Below are 18,677 nucleotides of genomic sequence, written 5' to 3' on the forward strand. Positions count from 1 at the left end.
TATTAACGTATTATTATCTATATGTCTTTTTATTCTGGTTAAGAGTTGGCTTGTGTATCTTGCTGCTCCCCTGTTGGGGGCATATATATTTATCATTGTCATATCCACTTGTTGGATACATCCTTTAAGAATAATATAGTGCCCTTCTGTATCTCTAACTATAGTCTTTAGTTTAAAATCCAATCTGTCTGATATGAGAATTGCTACCCCAGCTTTCTTTTGAGGTCCATTGGCATGAAAGATGGTATTCCATCCCTTTACTTTCATTCTGGATGTATCTTTAGGTTCAAAATGAGTCTCTTGTAGACAGCAAATGGATGGGTCATGTCTTTTTATCCAATCTGCAACCCTGTGGTATTTTATGGGAGCATTTAGGCCATTTACATTGAGACTGAGTATTGAGAGATATGATTTTAATGATGCCATGTTGCCTGTAAAGTCTTTGTTTCTCTAGACTGTGACTTTCTGTTCTGTATCACTCTTGGGGCCTTTTTACTTTTATAGAACCCCCCTTAATATCTCCTGTAGGGCTGGTTTCGTGGTTATGAAATTGGTCAGTGACTGGCGATTCTGGAAGGTCTTTATCTCGCCATCAATTCTGAATGACAACCTTGCTGGATAAAGGATCATTGGCTGCATGTTTTTCTCTGAAAGAGCTTAAAAATGCCCCCCCCAACCCTTTCTCTCATTCCAGGTCTGTGTAGACAGGTCTGACATAATTCTGATAACTTTGCCTTGGTACGTGAGAAATTTCTTTGCCCTGGCCACTTTCAATACTGTATCCTTGGATCTAATATTTGCGAATTGCACTATGACGTGACGTGGCGTAGGTTTGTCGTGGTTGAGCTTGGGAGGGGTCCTCTCTGCCTCTTGGACACGAATGTTTGTTTCCCTTGCTAGATTAGGGAAGTTTTCAGCTACAATTTGTTCAAATATCTCTTCTAGACTTCTGTTTTTCTCCACCCCTTCGGGGATGCTGATGATTCTGACATTGGAACATTTCATTGAGTCAGTAATCTCCCATAACCTACATCTTGAGATTGGATTTCTTTGAAAGAAGTTTCTGTTTTAGCTTTCTCTTCTACTAACCCATCCTCCAATTTGCCGATACGTTCTTCTGCCTCATTCACCCTGGCCGTCAGACCATCTAGTTTTGAGTGCATTTGATTCATAGTATTTTTAATTTCTGCAGATTCGCTCTCATTTCTGCCCTTAGAGATTCTATATTCTCCTTAATATTTTTGTTAATATTTTTTTCAAGTCTACACATCATCTTGACCATTGTTACTCTGAACTCCATTTCTGACAATTTGGTTATATCCATATCCATTGTCTTTTCTTTGCCGGGGGGCCACAGAGTCATTGTCTTTTCTTTGCCGGGGGGGATTTCTCCTTCTCGTCATTCTGATGAGGAGAGGTTGAGGGGTTGTCCAGAGCCCAAATTATTGACCAGGACCCAGGCAGTGTGCACTTGTTTTATACGGACCTTAGGGATGTGGGCTTCTTGATTTTTCAGCCTGCTTTCGGGGGAGGGGCCTGCTGCGCTGATACTCAGGTAACCCTGTTTGGGTAGAGTCTCCCTGTCTCCTGCGAGGGTGTATGGGGATGGGCACACTGTGAGCCAGTATTTCCAGGCTTTTGTTCTCTGGCGGCTTTCCCTAGTGGTTTGCTGTGGCTCTTCTGAGAGTCAGAGCAGCAGTAGCCGAATCCCAGCCTCTGTCTCAGAACAGAGGGATCACAGTCCTCTCTCCACTGGGCTCTTCTGGCCACTTTAACTCTGTTTCTGTTGGTGCCACTAAACCTTGCAGCGTCCTGGGATGTGCGCCCCTCAGCTGGCATCCCAGCCCTCACTTCCAGGGCCGGCACGTCTCTATCCTTTGTGTTTCTAACACCGCCAGCCGCCCCTGCGCGCTCCCGAGCTCCGTTTCAGTGTGGTTCGTGCACTCCGGAGCTCTGGTTTTCAGTCTCGTCTCGCGCATTCCCGGGCTCACGGTCTCAGTCTGCTCTCTCGCGGGTGCCGGTCCGCAAGTCCGCCTGCTCCTCAGTGCAGGTGGCTACTGCTTCCCGGCACCTGAACACGGTGGTTCCCTCCCCCTTCCGTTTATCTTCCAATATCTGTGTGTGGATTCATGGCTCCCCACTTCGTACCTCAATACTCGGTGATGGAGATGTTCATTTGTAGAGATCCAGATGTATCTTCTTGCATCTCAGGCTGATTCCATGGGTGTTCAGGATGGTCTGGTACCTATCCAGCTCGATTCAGGGGACCAGCTGAAAAAGGAGACCCCTACTCCTCCGCCATCTTAACTCCTCTCCCAGAATTCTCACGCTTTTAGATACACACAGTACGTTGCTTGTTTTTCACTTAAGGGGCGCCTGGGTGGCTCAGTTGCCAAGCGTCTGCCTTCGGCTCCGGGTGTGATCCCGGCATTCTGGGATCGAGCCCCACATCAGGCCATTCCACTGGAAGCCTGCCTCTTCCTCTCCCTAGGTTCTCATTTTTTTTTAAAAAAAAAAGGATTTATCCATTCATTTGAGAGAGAGAGAAAGAGTTTGCAAGCAGGGGGGAGGGGCAGAGGGAGAAGGAGAGTCCCAAGCAGACTCTGCACAAAGTGCTGAGCCTAACCCAGGGTTCGATCTCATGACCCAAGCTCACGACTTGAGCTGAAATGCAGGGTTGGTCACTCAACCAGCTGAACCACCCGGGTGCCCCTAGTTTCTCATTGTTTTGAAAATCTTTTGCCTTGACCAAGTCTCTCTTGCTACTACACTTTTTCTCATATTCAAACTTGTCTATATTCAGTCTTTACTTACTGGTCCTTTATTGATTACTAAACTCATGCCAACCTACCATCCATCCTCAACATTATTATTTCCAACTAAGGTCAACAATACTCCTCATGTTGCTCTATGATACATTCACTTTTTAAGACTCCATCGAATTTGACCTCTAAGTAGTATTTAAAAGAACCAACTTTATCTCCCTTCTTGAGACACTAGATGTCTTGGTTTATGTTTCTCCTCTTATCTATGAAGATGCCTTTTTAAAGCCTACCTTTAAATACAGCAGGTCTTCATGGTCAGTGGTAGACATTGTCTTTTTCCACCATCCATTTTCCCTATGCAATCTCAGTCACCTTCATAAGACCTACTCTGGTCTATCTACTGATGTTGCTAAAGTTGCATCTCCATCCTAGACAGCTCCTCAGGTCCAGAACTGCAACGTCCCAGCCAGTTCGTATGGATGCTTCACAACTCTATAAAGGTAGCACGACTAAAACTGCACTTACTGCCTCTGTCTTCTGTCATAGGTTCCTCTTTCTATGTTTTGTTTCTTAATAAATTAGAGCTAAGCTGCTCAGTATCTGTAAGACCAAGTAGCAAAATCTCCAGGGCTGTTTTCAGCAACTGAAACTGCTAACTTCCCCTCTCTGAAAACTCTCTGGATTTCTAATACTCAAATACTGGGATTTCCCTGCTTCTCTGATCACTTGGCTTTGGTGACCTTGGATCCATCGTTATTTCTAGCCTAAGGACAAAAGTTCTGCCAACATTCATCTTTCATTCCTCCCTTTTCTGTATTCCTATCCAAATACATGCATCTAACCCCAAAATATTTAACTCTACATACCTCTTTGGTTTTTTTCTTTTTAAAAAAACAAGGTTACTGTGTAGACTATAAGCATGTGCTTTTCAACGTCAATAAGCTTACTTTTCTCACATAAAAATATCCAGATACAAGCAGTACAGTTCTGGTACAGCTATTTAAAGAGGTCCCTGAGGAGCCAGGATCTCCTTCTATACCACCCTTAGGCCATGGGTGTCATTCTCATGGCCACCGATGGCTCCTTCAGCTCTAGGAGTGAAAACCTCAAAGAGAAAAGAATGGGAAGGCAGAAAGGTAAAGTGCAAAAAGGCAAAGAGAAAAAACCAGATAGGTCTGTTTCCAAGTGAGACTATTTTTGATTAATCAGGAATGAGGATTGTGGCTACACTTGGCTGCAAGGAGACTGAGAGGAGTTTTGTAACTGGACATATTGCTATTGTGAGCTAAAATAGGATTGTCAGTAGGGAAGGATGAGCTGGATGTCTGACTGCCTACTAACAATACTGGCCACAACAGGCCAGAAAGCAACTCCCAAGAAAATACCAGTAAAGTAATATCATATACCCCAGATACTCTAAACATAATGCAATTAATTTAGAAATCAATAATAGCAAGGGTGTCTGGGGGGCTCAGCCAGTCGGGCATCTGACTCTTGATTTCGGCTTGGGCTGTGATCTTGGGGTTGAGGGTCGAGACCTGCACTGGGCTCCACACTCAGCAGGGAGTCTGCTTGGGATTCTTTCTCTCCCTCTCCCCCTGCCCCCCCCCACTTAAAATGAATGTCTACTTAATTTTAATTTTTATTTATTTTTCTTTTTTTATTATATGTTAGTCACCATACTAACCATCATTAGCTTTTGATGTAGTGTTCCATGATTCATTATTTGCATATAACACCCAGTGCTCCATGCAATACGTGCCCTCCTTAATACCCATCACTGGGCTAGCCCATCCCCCTCCCCCCTCCCCTCTGAAGCCCTCAGTTTGTTTCCCAGAGTCTATAGTCTCTCATGGTTCATTCCCCCCTCTGTTTCCCCCCCTTCATTTTCCGTTCCTTCTCCTAACGATCTCCCTGCTATTTCTTAATGTTCCACAAATGAGTGAAATCATAATTGTCTTTCTCTGCTTGACTTATTTCACTTAGCATAATCTCCTCCAGTTGCATCCATGTTGATGCAAATGTTGGGTAGTTATTCTTTCTGATGGCTGAGTAATATTCCATTGTATATATGGACCACACCTTCTTTATCCATTCATCTGTTGAAGGGCATCTTGGCTCCTTCCACGTTTGGCTATTGTGGACAATTCTGCTATGAACATTGGGGTGCATATGGCCCTTCTTTTCACTACATCTGTACCTTTGGGGTAAATACCCAGTAGTGCAATTGCTGGGTCATAGGGTAGCTCTATTTTTAACTTTTTGAGGAACCTCCATACTGTTTTCCAAAGTGGCTGTACCAACTTGCATTCCCACCAACAGTGTAAGAGGGTTCCCCTTTCTCCACATCCTTTCCAACATTTGTTGTTTCTTGCTTTGTCCATTTTTGCCATTCTAACTGGCAGAAGGTATCTCAATATGGTTTTGATTTGAATTTCCCAGATGACTAATGATTTTGAACATTTTTTCATGTGTCTGTTAGCCATTTGTATGTCTTCATTGGAAAAGTGTCTGTTCATATCTTCTGCCCATTTTTTCATTTGATTATTTGTTTCTTGTGTATTGAGTTTGAGAAGTTCTTTATAGATCTTGAATACCAGCCTTTTATCTGTAGTTTCATTTTCAAATATCTTCTCCCATTTTGTGGGTTGCCTCTTTGTTTTGATGACTGTTTCCTTTGCTGTACAGAAACTTTTTATCTTGATGAAGTCCCACAAGTTCATTTTTTTCTTTTGTTTCTCTTGCCTGTGGAGATGTGTCATGAAAGAAGATGCTGTGGCCGATGTAGAAGAGGTTACAGCCTATGTTCTCCTCTATGATTTGGATGGATTCCTGTCTCACATCGAGGTCTTTCATCCATTTGGAGTTTATCTTTGTGTATGGTGAGAGAATAGTTGAGTTTCATTCTTCTGTATATAGCTGTCCAATTTTCCCAGCACCATTTATTGAAGAGACTGTCTTTTCCATTGGATGTTTTTTCCTGCTTTGTCAAAGATTCGTTGCCCAAAGAGCCGACGGTCCATTTCTGGAGTCTCTATTCTGTTCCATTGGTCTAAGTGTCTGCTTTTGTGCCAGTTCCATGCTGTCTTTGTGATCACAGCTTTGTAGTATAGCTTGAAATCAGGCAATGTGATGCCCCCAGATTTTTCTTTTTCAACATTTCCTTGGCGACTTGGGGTCTTTTCTGCTTCCACACAAATTTTAGGTTTGTTTGTGCCACCACTTTAAAAATGGCATTGGTGGGGCGCCTGGGTGGCACAGCGGTTAAGCGCCTGCCTTCAGCTCAGGGCGTGATCCCGGCGTTATGGGATCGAGCCCCACATCAGGCTCCTCAGCTGGGAGCCTGCTTCTTCCTCTCCCACTCCCCCTGCTTGTGTTCCCTCTCTCGCTGGCTGTCTCTGTCTCTGTCAAATAAATAAATAAAATCTTTAAAAAAAAAATAAAAATGGCATTGGTATTTTGATTGGGATGGCGCTGAAGGTGTAGATTGCTCTGGGTAGCATAGACATTTTAACTATGTTCATTCTTCCAATCCATGAGCATGGAATGTTTTTCCATCTTTTTGTGTCTTCTTCAATGTCTTTCATCAGTGTTCTGTACTTTCTAGAATATAGATCCTTTATCTCTTTGGTTAGGTTTATTCTGAGATATCTTATGGTTTTTGGTGCTATTATAAATGGAATTGATTCCCTGATTTCTCTTTCTTCAGTCTCATTGTTCGTGTATAGAAGTGCAACTGATTTCTGCGCATTGATTTTGTATCCCGCCACATTACTGAATTGCTGTATGAGTTCTAGTAATTTGGGGGTGGAGTCTTTTGGGTTTTCCACATAAAGTATCATGTCATCTCTGAAGAGAGAGAGAGTTTGACTTCTTTGCCAACTTGAATACCTTTTATTCTTTTTTGTTGTCGGATTGCTGTTGCTAGGACTTCTAGTACTATGTTGAACAATAATGGCGAGAGTGGGCATCCTTGTCATGTTCCTGATCTTAAGGGAAAGGCTCTCAGCTTTTCCCCATTGAGAATGATATTCGCTGTGGGCTTTTCATAGATGGTTTTTATGAAATTGAGGAATGTACCCTCTATCCCTACACTCTGAAGGGTTTTAATGAGGAAAGGATGCTATATTTTGTCAAATGCTTTTTCAGCATCAAGTGACAGGATCATATGATTCTTGTCTCTTCTCTTATTAATGTATTCTATCACACTGATTGATTTGTGAATGTTGAGCCATCTTGCATCCCAGGGATGAGTCCCACCTGGTCATAATGGATAATCCTTTTAATGCACTGTTGGATCCTATTAGCTAGGATCTTGTTGAGAATTTTGACATCCATATTCATCAGGGATATCGGTCTATAATTCTCCTTTTTGATGGGGTCTTTGCCTGGTTTGGGGATCAAGGTAATGCTGGCCTCATAGAATGAGTTTGGTTGTTTTCTTTCTGTTACTATTTTTGAAACAGCTTCAGGAGAATAGGTATTATTTCTTCTTTGAATGTTTGGTAGAATTCTCCAGGGAATCCATCAGGCTCTGGAGTCTTGCTTTTTGGGAGGTTTTTGATCACTGCTTCAATCTCGTTACTGCATATTGGCCTATTTAAGTTGTCAATCTCTTCCTGTTTCAGTCTTCGTAGTTTATAGGTTTCCAGGAAGGCATCCATTTCTTCCAGGTTGCTTAATTTATTGGCATATAGTTGTTGATAACAGTTTCTAATGATTGTTTCTATTTCCTTGGTGTTAGTCAAGATCTCTCCGCTTTCATTCATCATTTTATTAATTTGGGTCCTTTCCCTTTTCTTTCGGATAAGTCTGGCCATTGGTTTATCGATCTTATGAATTCTTTCAAAGAACCAGCTTGTAGTTTTGTTGATCTGCTCTACTGTATTTTTGGTTTCCAATTCATTGATCTCTGCTCTAATCTTAATCAGTTGTTTTTTCGTGTGTGGCTTAGGCCTGTTCTTTTATTCCATCTCCAGCTGTTTAAGGTGTGAGTATAGGGACTGTATTTTAGATTTTTTATTGTTTTGATTGAGGCTTCGATGGCTATGTATTTCCCCCTTAGGATCGACTTTGCAGTATCCCATAGGCTTTGGACTGATGTGTTTTCATTCTCATTGGTTTCCATAAATTGCTTAAGTTCTTCTTTAATTTCCTGGTTTACCCAAACATTCTTAAGCAGGACGGTCCTTAGCTTCCAAGTGTTTGAGTTTCTTTCAAGTTTTTTCTTGTGATTGAGTTCCAGTTTCAAAGCACTGTGGTCTGAGAATATGCAGGGAATCATCTCAATCTTTTGGTATCAGTTGAGACCTGTTTTGTGACCCAGGATAGGGTCTATTCTGTAGAAAGTTCCATGTGCGTTTGAAAAGAACGAGTATTCTGTTGTTTTAGGGTGGAGTGTTCTGTATATATCTATGACGTCCATCTGGTCCAGTGTGTCATTCAAAGCTCTTGTTTCTTTGTTGATTTTCTGCTTAGATGATCTGTCTATTGCTGAGAGTGGAGTATTGAGGTCCCCTACTATTAACGTATTATTATCTATATGTCTTTATTTTGGTTAACAGTTGGCTTATGTAGTTGGCTGCTCCCCTGTTGGGGGTATAGATATTTATAATTGTTAGATCCTCTTGTTGGATACATCCTTTAAGAATAATATAGTGTTCTTCTGTATCTCTAACTACAGTCTTTAGCTTAAAATGTAATCTGTCTGATATGAGAATTGCTACTCCAGCTTTCTTTTGAGGTCCGTTGGCATGAAAAAGTGATCTCCATCCCTTCACAGTCAGTCTGGATTCACTTTAGGTTCAAAGTGAGTCTCCTGTAGACAACATATGGGTGGGTTATATCTTTTTATCCAATCTGCAACCCTGTGTCATTTTATGGGAGCATTTAGGCCATTCACATTGAGAGTGATTATCGAGAGATATGATTTTAATGTCATCATGCTGCCTGTGAAGTCCTTGTTTCTATAAATTGTCTCTGTAAATTTGTTCTGTATCACTCTTGGGGTCTTTCTACTTTTACAGAACCCCCCTTAATATTTCTTGTAGGGGTGGCTTGGTGGTCACATATTCTTTCAGTTTCTGCCGGTCTTGGAAGCTCCTTGTTTCTCCAATCCATCTGAATGACAGCCTTGCTGGATACAGTATCCTTGGGTGCATGTTCCTTTCATTTAGTACCCTGAAGATGTCTTTCCAGCCCTTTCTGGCTTGCCATGTCTCTGTGGACAGGTCTGACATTATTCTGATGTTCCTCCCTCTGTGGTGAGGATTCTCTTCCCCCTCACCACTTTCAAGATTGTTTCTTTGGATCTAAGATTTGTGAATTGTACTATTATATGTCGTGGTGTTAGTCTGTTCTCATTGATCTTGGGATGAGTCCTCTCTGCCTCTTGGACACGAATGCTTGTTTTCTTCCCTAGATTATGGAAGTTCTCAGCTACAATTTGCTCAAATATCTCTTCTAGACCTCTCTCTTTCTCCACCCCCTGAGGGATCCCGGTAATTCTGACATTGGAATGTTTCATTGAGTCAGTAATCTCCTGCAGTTCATTTTCTTGAAACTGGATTCTTTTTTCCCATGCTACCTCTTTTTCCTTCTTTTCTATCATCTCATCCTCTAACTCACTAATTAACTCTTCTGCCTCATTTACCCTGGCCGACAGAGCATCTAGTTTAGACTGCATTTCATTCATAGCATTTTTAAGTTTCACCAGATTTGTTCTCATTTTAGCCCTTAGAGTTTCTATATTTTTGTTATTTTTCTCAAGCCTACACATCATCTTGATAATTGTTACTCTGAAACCCATTTCTGACATCTTGGTTATATCCGTATCCATTAGTTCTGTGTCAGAGGCCACAGCCTCTGTTTCTTTCCTTTGTTGGGGGTTCCTCCTCGTCATCCTGATGAGGTGTGGTTGCGGCGATGTACAGAGCCCAAATTATTGACCAGGGCCCAAGCAAGATGCACTTCTTTTATAGGGACCTTAGGGATGTGGGCTTCTTGTTCTTTCAGCCTGCCTTCTGGGGGAGGGGCCTGCCGTGCTGATATGCAGGCAACCCTGTTTGGGGAGAATTGATTGTCCCCTGTGGAGGGGGGGATGGGTTCAGTGAGAACCGATTTTGGGGGGCTTTTGTTCTCTGGTGGATTTCCCTGGCAGCTTTCTGTGTCTCTTCTCAGAGTCAGAGCAGCAGTGACTGTATCCAAACCTCTGTCTCAGAACAGAGAGATCACAGTCTGCTTTTCACTGAACTCTCCAGGCCACACTGACTCCGTTTCTGTCAGTGCTGCTAAAAACCCACACTGTCCTAGGTTGTGCGCCCCACAGCTGCTCTCCCAGTCCTTGCTCCCAGGGCTGGGCATGTCTCTGCCCTTTGTGCTTCTAAAACCACCAGCCACCCCTGGTTCACAAGCATGCTCCTGAGTTCCAGGTTTCAGTCTGGGGCATGGTGTCCTAAACATCTTTCCCCGCTGCTGCTGCTGGTCTACAAGTCCAGCCCACTCCCCAGCATGGGAGGCTTCTGCCTTCCCAGCGCATGAGCACAGAGGCTCCCTCCCCGTTCCATTTATCTTCCGATATCTGCCCGCAGACTCTTGGCTCCCACTTCATACCTCAAGACCAAGCACCAGAGATGTTCTGTTTGTAGAGATCCAGATGTATCTTCTTACATCTCAGGCTGATTTCGTGGGTGTTCAGGATGGTCTGGTAGATATCCAGCTGGATTCAGGGGAATGAGTGAAACAGGGTCCCCTACTCCTCTGCCATCTTTCCCTGCCCCTCAGCTGAATGTCTTTTTTAAAAAAGAAAATCAGTAAGAAAATAACTGCAAACTTTTAACTATTTTGAAAACATAGAATTCTAAACAGCTATAGACTCGTTAAGTCATAAATTTTATACAACATTTAGAATGAAAATAAACAGACCAAAATGTGTTACATTGTTAAAGAGGTATTTAGAGGACTATAGTATTAAATGCTTATTTTGGACAATAAAGCCAGAAATAATGATTTGGAGTCCACCTTAAGACAATGAATATAGCAATTCCACATTCATAACATTTATAGAGTTTCTCTCCCAGTATGAGCTCTTTTGTGAATAATAAGTGAAGAACTCCAACTGAAGGATTTTTCACATTGAATACATTCATACAGTTTTTCTCCAGTGTGAGTTCTCACATATCTCCTAAGGGAAGAGGAAACACTGAAGGTTTTCCTACATTCCTTACATGGATAGGGTTTCTCTCCAGTATGAGTTCTCACATGCATTCTAAGGGATGAGAGACCACTAAAAACTTTCCCACAGTCATTACATTTGTAGACATTCTCTCGAGCGTGTATTTTCTTGTGAACTTTAAGGTGTGAGCTTGTAGTAAAGGTTTTTCCACAATCACTGCAGTCATAGAGTTTCTTCCTAGTGTGTATTCTCTTGTGCACTATTAGGTAAGAACCAAAGGATTACACTCATAAGGTTTTTCTCCAGTGTGAGTTCTCACATGAATCTTCAGAGATTTTTTTTTTTTAAGATTTTATTTATTTATTTGACAGAGACAGCCAGTGAGAGAGGGAACACAAGGAGGGGAGTGGGAGAGGAAGAAGCAGGCTCCCAGCAGAGGAGCCTGATGTGGGGCTCGATCCCATAACGCCGGGATCACGCCGAGCCGAAGGCAGACGCTTAACGACTGCGCCACCCAGGCGCCCCCAGAGATGTTTTTTGACTGAAAGCTTTTCCACATTGATTACATTTGTAGTGTTTCTCACCAGTGTAAGTTCTTACATGTCTCCTTCGGGTTGAGGAATTGTTGGATACTTTCCCACATTCTTTGTATTCATATTGTTTTTCGCCCATGTGACTTTTCTTGTGCCAAATAAGATTACAAAGTCTTTTGAAGGCTTTCCCACATTGATTACATTTATGATATCCTCTCCATTAGGAGTTTGCTCCTGTTGCCTATGGGATGGATGAATGATGACAAAGTCTTGGTTTTATTACCTTCATAATTCTCCACCATATGAAAATTGTTATATAAAGGAAACATATTATGTTTGAAGTGTATAACATGTTTGAAGCATGCATATTTTTCTGCTGAATTTTTTCAAGATGCCACAGATCTCTATCATATTTATGACTTTCACAGAGCTTCCTACTTACAGTTTCTCTTTAATTGTTTACGACTGAATAATGTTTCAAACTCTCAATATTTAAGTAACATTTATGGCAACGTTTACTGGTTGAAACTCTCTTTGAAAAAACGCGTTTTGATCCAAGTTCAGAGTTTTCCTCTAATTCATGATGGTCATAGAATCTCTCCTGAGAGGTTGTTTTCTTTTGGGCCACTTTCCTCAAATTTCTCTCTGGGATCTTGTGCTGTTTTCTGATCTTATGGCATTCCTGGTCTTCACTTAATGTGGAGGACTAATTGCCCATTATGAATCTTATCATTTTCACTCCATTGGATGATTTTTTCCTACAAATATTCTGTTTAGGAGTTGATTCCTTGGTTTTAAGTTGTATCTCCCAGTCTGGATAGGTGCCTTGGAGAATTCTCCTTTTCATAGTTCTTATCTCTTCTTAAGCCAATGGGGAGATCACAGTAGGCTTCCATAATTGATATTCCACTGAGGTAAGACTCATATAGTTTTCCAATATCACATCTCTGCAAATTCTTCTCTGACCAGAATCAAGCATCATCCACTCCTCCTGGGTAAACTCCACAGCCACATCTTTAAAGGTCACTGGTACCTGTCACCAGGTTTGTGGAAATCCAGCCACCACCCTTTCTTCCTCATTATTTCTCATGTATAAACAGGCAGAATCCTGTGTTGGCAGAGCCCATATGAGGGATAGGTCAATGGCTGCCATCTTGAGAGTCTGAAAGTGATATCTACCTGTACAATAAGGCACAGAGATCAGGATATTTCTTTTCTTGTCCCTCTGATCCTATCAGGGCATGCATGCATTTCACTGGGTGTCCTCCCTGTAGCCAAAGAGGAAAGTTCAGGTAAATGAAGAAAGGTGGAAATAGGGCCCCACTGTTGACAAGGAAAAAGAAAAATTGTAGACTCTCCCCACTTCTCCCACCAAGGATTGGCCTGCTTAAAATCTTTACAGGGATTTGTAGTCACATACAATAGTGTCATCCTTGGCCCCCTTTTAGAACTGTCATCTTGGTTATTTATACTAGCTTCTCCTGGAGACTAGTGTTTAGCACTGTGTGAAAGAAGCATGCATTATTAAAAGAAAAACAATTAAAGCTAAAGAGAACCAGTTCAAAGAGGCATGGTTGATTAAATTTTGTGTGTACTCTGCAACTTTTTAAGTTATCTTTTGGAATGGGATAATAATTTCCCTGTGAAACATAATTATTCTACATATGCTTACTTTCCTATACATAACTTGGTGTTTACCTGAATAACCTCACACATAATTAAGAGCACTGAGGATTCAGCTGGTACTCAGGAATTTTATTGGAGTTGTTAAAGGTAGAATGTGACTTTGAAACAAACATTCATTTGATTACCTCCAATTCAATCTCTCTCCCCAGAGTCCATGTTTCCTCATGATAATTTATTCTGTCTAGAACTTGAATGGGATCAACAAAGATGCATGATCCAAACTTTGAGAGTGAGGCCTTAACGTTAATAAGATGACATAGTACTTTCCTATACATTTTTAACAAAGGCTTTAAAATAAATATTAAAAAGATACAGCATGACTACAAAAATATGAATGCTTAGAGACTTTGGATCACAACAAATCATGCAATAATTTGTTATGCTAATTTTTTTACAGGTGTTACTTCTTTAAGATGAGAGGATAACCTTCAAATGTGAGCCCTCTATCTCAATGCTACAATGGAGTTCAGTTTTAATGGACAAAATCACAGAATTGGCAATTTTATTTAGACAAATATCTTTTGACAGGTAAGAGTCTATGTTCTTTTTTTTTTTTTTTTTAAGTTTTTATTTATTTATTAACAGAGAGAGAGACAGCCAGCAAGAGAGGGAACACAGGCAGGTGGAGTGGGAGAGGAAGAAGCAGGCTCCCAGCGGAGGAGCCTGATGTGGGGTTCGAAACCAGGACTCTGGGATCATGCCCTGAGCCGAAGTCAGACGCTTAATGACTGAGCCACCCAGGCGTCCCAGATTCTATGTTCTTAAACCACAAGTGTATATAAGTCTGTAACTTTGGTGTAAACCTTACAGAAGTAGATTTCCATCTGATTTGTTCATTGCTGTATTCCAAGTACCTAGAACATTCCTAGCACATGGCAGACACTCAACAAATATTTATCAAATAAGCTGAGTGAGTCCATGGCAATTAAGGTTTTGTGAAGGAGCCCCGCCCCCATCCATACCCTTCTTTCAGAAGGAAAAAAAAAAATTAGAAAGTTATGCTTCCTCTTCAAAAAGGAACTTACTTTATCTTCTGGTTAAAGCTTTCTAAGCTAAGAATTGTATCCTGAACTTGTTCCTCAACTCCCCACGTTTTCTTTCTTTCCTAGTTACAGAACTAATTAGAAAAACGAAACACTTTAGGGACAAACAGGAAAAAGTATCTGAATAAATGGAGGGATTCATCATGATTATGAATGGAAAGATTCAATATTATAAAGATTTCAATTTTTCTCTAACTAGAATTGCATTGGATTTTCATTAATCTATTCAATAGGGATCTTGAAAGGACAATTTGATTTTAAGGTTTTATAGGAAAATGAAAGTACATGAATAACAAGGCAATTATTAAAATAGTGCTTTACTCTACTATATTTAAAAATGCATTATAAATCTCTAGTAACTTGGGGTGCCTGGGTGGCTTAGTTGGTTAAGCATCTGCCTTTGGCTTATGTTGTGATCCCAGGGTCCTGGGATCGAGCCCCACATCAGGCTCCCTGCTCAGTGGAGAGCCTGCTTCTCCCTCTACCTGCCACTCCTCCTGCTTGTGCTGTCAAATGAATAAAACTCTTTAAAAAAATCTCTAGTAACTCAAACAGATGATAATGGGGCAATAATAAAAAGTAAAACAACTTCAGGAGCAGATTGACGTGTAGCTAGACATTTAATATATGATAAAGGCAGCACTATGAATCACTGGGGGGAAAGGATGGAGTAGTTATTAAATGGTGTCAAGACAGCTGATGACTATCTGTTTGGGGCCAGAAGACCACAGAATATCTTCAAAGTGCTAAAGGAAAACAGTTTCAACCTAGAATTCCAATGGTGTCCTAAAAAGTGAGAAAAACACTGGTATATTTCAAAGTGACAGCAGCATCCTCAAAGATGCTCATAAGAGAAATGCAAGTTGAAACAAGATTGGGATATAATTTCTCTAAGGCACACCTTAAATTAAAAGAAACCTAAAACTTCATGAAACTTATTTAGACCATGAGTCAAATAAAATTAAAAGAAAAACCACACACTTATGAAATAACAGAAAAAAATTTTTTTTAAAGATTTTATTTATTTGACAGAGAGAGACAGCCAGCGAGAGAGGGAACACAGGCAAGGGAAGTGGGAGAGGGAGAAGCAGGCTCCCAGCAGAGGAGCCTGATGTGGGGCTCGATCCCAGAACGCTGGGATCACGCCCCGAGCCAAAGGCAGACGCTTAACGACTGAGCCACCCAGGCACCCCTGAAATAACAGAAAATTTTGAACACTGCCTATACATTTGATATTGGAGAAGTACTGCTAATTCTGTAGATGTGATAATAATATACTTTTGATGATTTTTAAAGGAGTTATAATTGGATACAGATTTTGAAATATTTACAATATATCATGTAAAAGATCTGCTTCAAACAATGATATATAAGGGGTGACTGTTATACTTTTTTGTGTTTTGGAATTTTCATAATATAAGTCTAAAAATCATCAGAGAGATATTTCATTCATAAAACATTAATAGGAATGTATGGTTGATTTTTTTTTACATATAAAATCACAAAATAAATAGTCTTAGGAAATTTAAAAGTATAATAACAAAAAAATTAAAAAGGTAAAAAGATTTAAAGATAAAGCTGAAGAACTCTTCCAGAAAGCAGAACTCCCAAAAGAGATAAGCAAAGAGAGGGAAAAGGTAAGAAAATTATATGATCAATTTCAAAGGTTCAACACCAGATTATTCAGAGTTCCAGAAAGAAAAAACAGAAGAGAGAATCAAACAAATACAGGAGAAATTCCTTAAAATAGTGAAATATGTAAGCACTGACCCATCAAAATGGGCAATTGTTTTTTTTTTAATTTTATTTATTTATTTGAGAGAGCGAGAGAGAGCATGGGGGGGGGCATCGTGAGATGAGAAGCAGGCAGCCCAGTGCAGGGCTCCATCCCAGGACCCTGAGATCATGACCTGAGTGGAAGGCAGACGCTTAACTGACTGAGCCACCCAGGCATCCCAAAACGGGCAATTTCTTAAAAGACTGGAACTAAGCATATCAACATGAAAGTTTTGGATACCAAAAATAAACTGATGAATCTAAACATGCCAAGAGATGATAAACAGGTTACATACAAAAGAACAGGAACAGGTGTGGAACAGGACTTCTCAATGGTAACACTGCTTCATTTCTATCTAGCTTTGCCCACTTTTAAAATTCCGAGGGAAGGTAAGTTCTTCCAGGGACCGCCTAAGAGCGGCGCTGTAAGAAGCAACCACCTCTTCTCTTCCTCTCTGCCATCTGCTCAGCAGCCACAAGGCAGCAACCATGTGCAAATTCATTTCCATCCAGGCTGGTGTTCAGATTGGCAATGCCTGCTGGGAGCTCTACTGCCTGGAACAGGGCATCCAGCCCAATGGTCAGATGCCAATTAACAAGACTACTGGGGGAGGAGATAACTCCTTCAACACCTTCTGCAGTGAGACAGCTGCTGGCACACATGGGCGCACGACAGTGTTTGTAGACCTGGAATCCACAGTCACTGATGAAGTTCACACTGGTACCTAACACCAGCTTTTCCACCCTGAGCAGCTCGTCACTGGGAGGGAAGATGCTGCCAATAACTGTGCTGGAGGGTACCACACCATCACAGGGAGATCAATGACCTTGTCTTGGACTTAAGCTCAAAAAAGAAAAAATGGCTACAATTATAGCAATGATTTTAAAATATCACTAAAAAGCCGTGATTTTTTAAATCTCCAAAAAATCACCATAGAAGATTAGTATGAACAACTTTGTGCCACGATACTTGAAAATTCACAGATGAACAATTCTCTATAAACTTTAAGTGTCCAAATTGACTAAGAACTATAAAACTTAAACCCATCAACAACCATTAAAAAAAAAAGAAGAAGAAAAAAAATCAGAAGTCAAATATCTACGCCTAGAGATTTTGAGCCCAAAACTTAGAATGGAAAAACTACTTTACAGAATAGGAGGGGAAAAAATCCGATGCTTCCCAAATTATTCATGAGACTTGTGAAATCTTCTTATGGTACAACAGACAGTACTGCAAAGATAGCACAGAGGCCGCTTTTAGGCGAAGAGGCTGGAATGATGGAATGTGGACAGGCCCTACAGCGATCCCCCTGGCTGAACACACACCTCAAAATACTTACAACCCGGTAGTTACCAAAAAAGCAAAATGCCATACATCTCCATACGTTCTCACCTTCTCTCTTAAAAAAACAGCCCCATCCACTGCCTTGCTGCAGACGGCCTCTCCTCTGCTGTCCAGCCGCCTCCCCTCCCACCCCTGCGGTGGGTTCAGAAAACGTCTATCGCCTTTGATCCGCCTGGGGAAATTCTTTTCACCGCCAGGGCCACCGGCTTCCACCCCATCGTGGCCCCACATAGGCGGGCCCCCCAGACAGTACAAGGGAAGAAGATTAAAATGCAATTTTATTTCTGAACACTGAAAAAGCCCTAAGTAAAATATTAACAACTTGAATAGGACTGTGTACTAAAGTAATAAAATAGCATCACATTCAGAACATTTGCAAGAATTACTGACAAGCAGAAAAACTGCTGTTCCTATAATGTAACAGCTAATGAACACTCTTGTACCCACTGTATTTTGAAGCAGATATGGGGATGCTCTATTATTTGTAAACATTTCATAATTTATCTCTGTACTAAGTGTTTTTACCCTTTTTTTAAAGTAAGCTCTACGCCCAACGTGGGGCTTGAACTACCCCCCCCGCCGCCCCCGCATCAAGAGTTGCGTGCTGTGTGTACTGAGCCAGCCAGGCGCCCCAGAATTTATCTCTGAAAAAAACCTCTTAAAAAATCAAAACCAGGATTTAGTCACAGCCACAAATTAGCAGGAATTGCTTAATATCAGATATTTGGCAGTGTTCAAACTTTTTTGTATCTCATTAGACTTTTCAAGCAATTTCTTTGACTTACGGTCGAAATAAGGTTCACATAATTTCAAGTCCCTATTAATTCCGGGCTTGCCTTAGAGAACGGAGATCTCGTTACTGTGGGGCAGCGCAGGCACGATCGAAGGGATTAACACGGATCCCGGAAAAGCCCCGCACGAAGGACCGGCCGCTGCGGGAAGCCCACCACCGACTGCCAGCAGCGCTCACCGAGGCCATCCCTCCCCGGTCGGCCTCCGCCCCCTCCCGGCCGGTCGCGGGGCCCGGGTGGGCACTGAGCACCGGAGCGACCGCTCCCCACGCCCCCGCTCACGGGCCCAGTCTCCGCAACTCTACACGCTCCCGCGCGCTCACCTGTCCCCGGGGTACCTGCCCCTCGGCGTCGGAACCACCGGGCCGCTGCGGGCTGGGAGAGGAGAGCGCGCGCTGGGCAGGCGGCGGTCGGCGGCCTCCGGAGCCCCCCAAGCGGAAGGAGGAAAGCAGCAACCACAATTCCCGCGCTCAGCCGCCCCAAAATCCGAGGGGCGGGGACTACATTTCCCAGGAGGCCCCGCGCCGCCCAGGCCCGCCCCGCGGAGGGATTCTGGGCTCGCGTC

At 41.9% G+C, this 18,677-nt stretch overlaps 1 pseudogene across 1 annotated transcript; it reads right to left on the reverse strand.

Moving 5' to 3' along the window:
* Nucleotides 1–10,710: 10,710 nt before the first annotated feature.
* Nucleotides 10,711–18,646, reverse strand: ZNF891 (zinc finger protein 891; annotated as a pseudogene). Its single transcript, XR_015722363.1, has 3 exons — nt 18,436–18,646; nt 11,461–12,650; nt 10,711–11,263 (listed from the first exon to the last, which is right to left on the reverse strand). The product of XR_015722363.1 is annotated as a zinc finger protein 891 (transcript).
* Nucleotides 18,647–18,677: the final 31 nt, after the last annotated feature.

Source organism: Ursus americanus, chromosome 30 (assembly GCF_024610735.1).
Source record: "Ursus americanus isolate L20-20 chromosome 30, mUrsAme1.1.p, whole genome shotgun sequence".
Lineage (NCBI taxonomy): Eukaryota > Metazoa > Chordata > Mammalia > Carnivora > Ursidae > Ursus > Ursus americanus.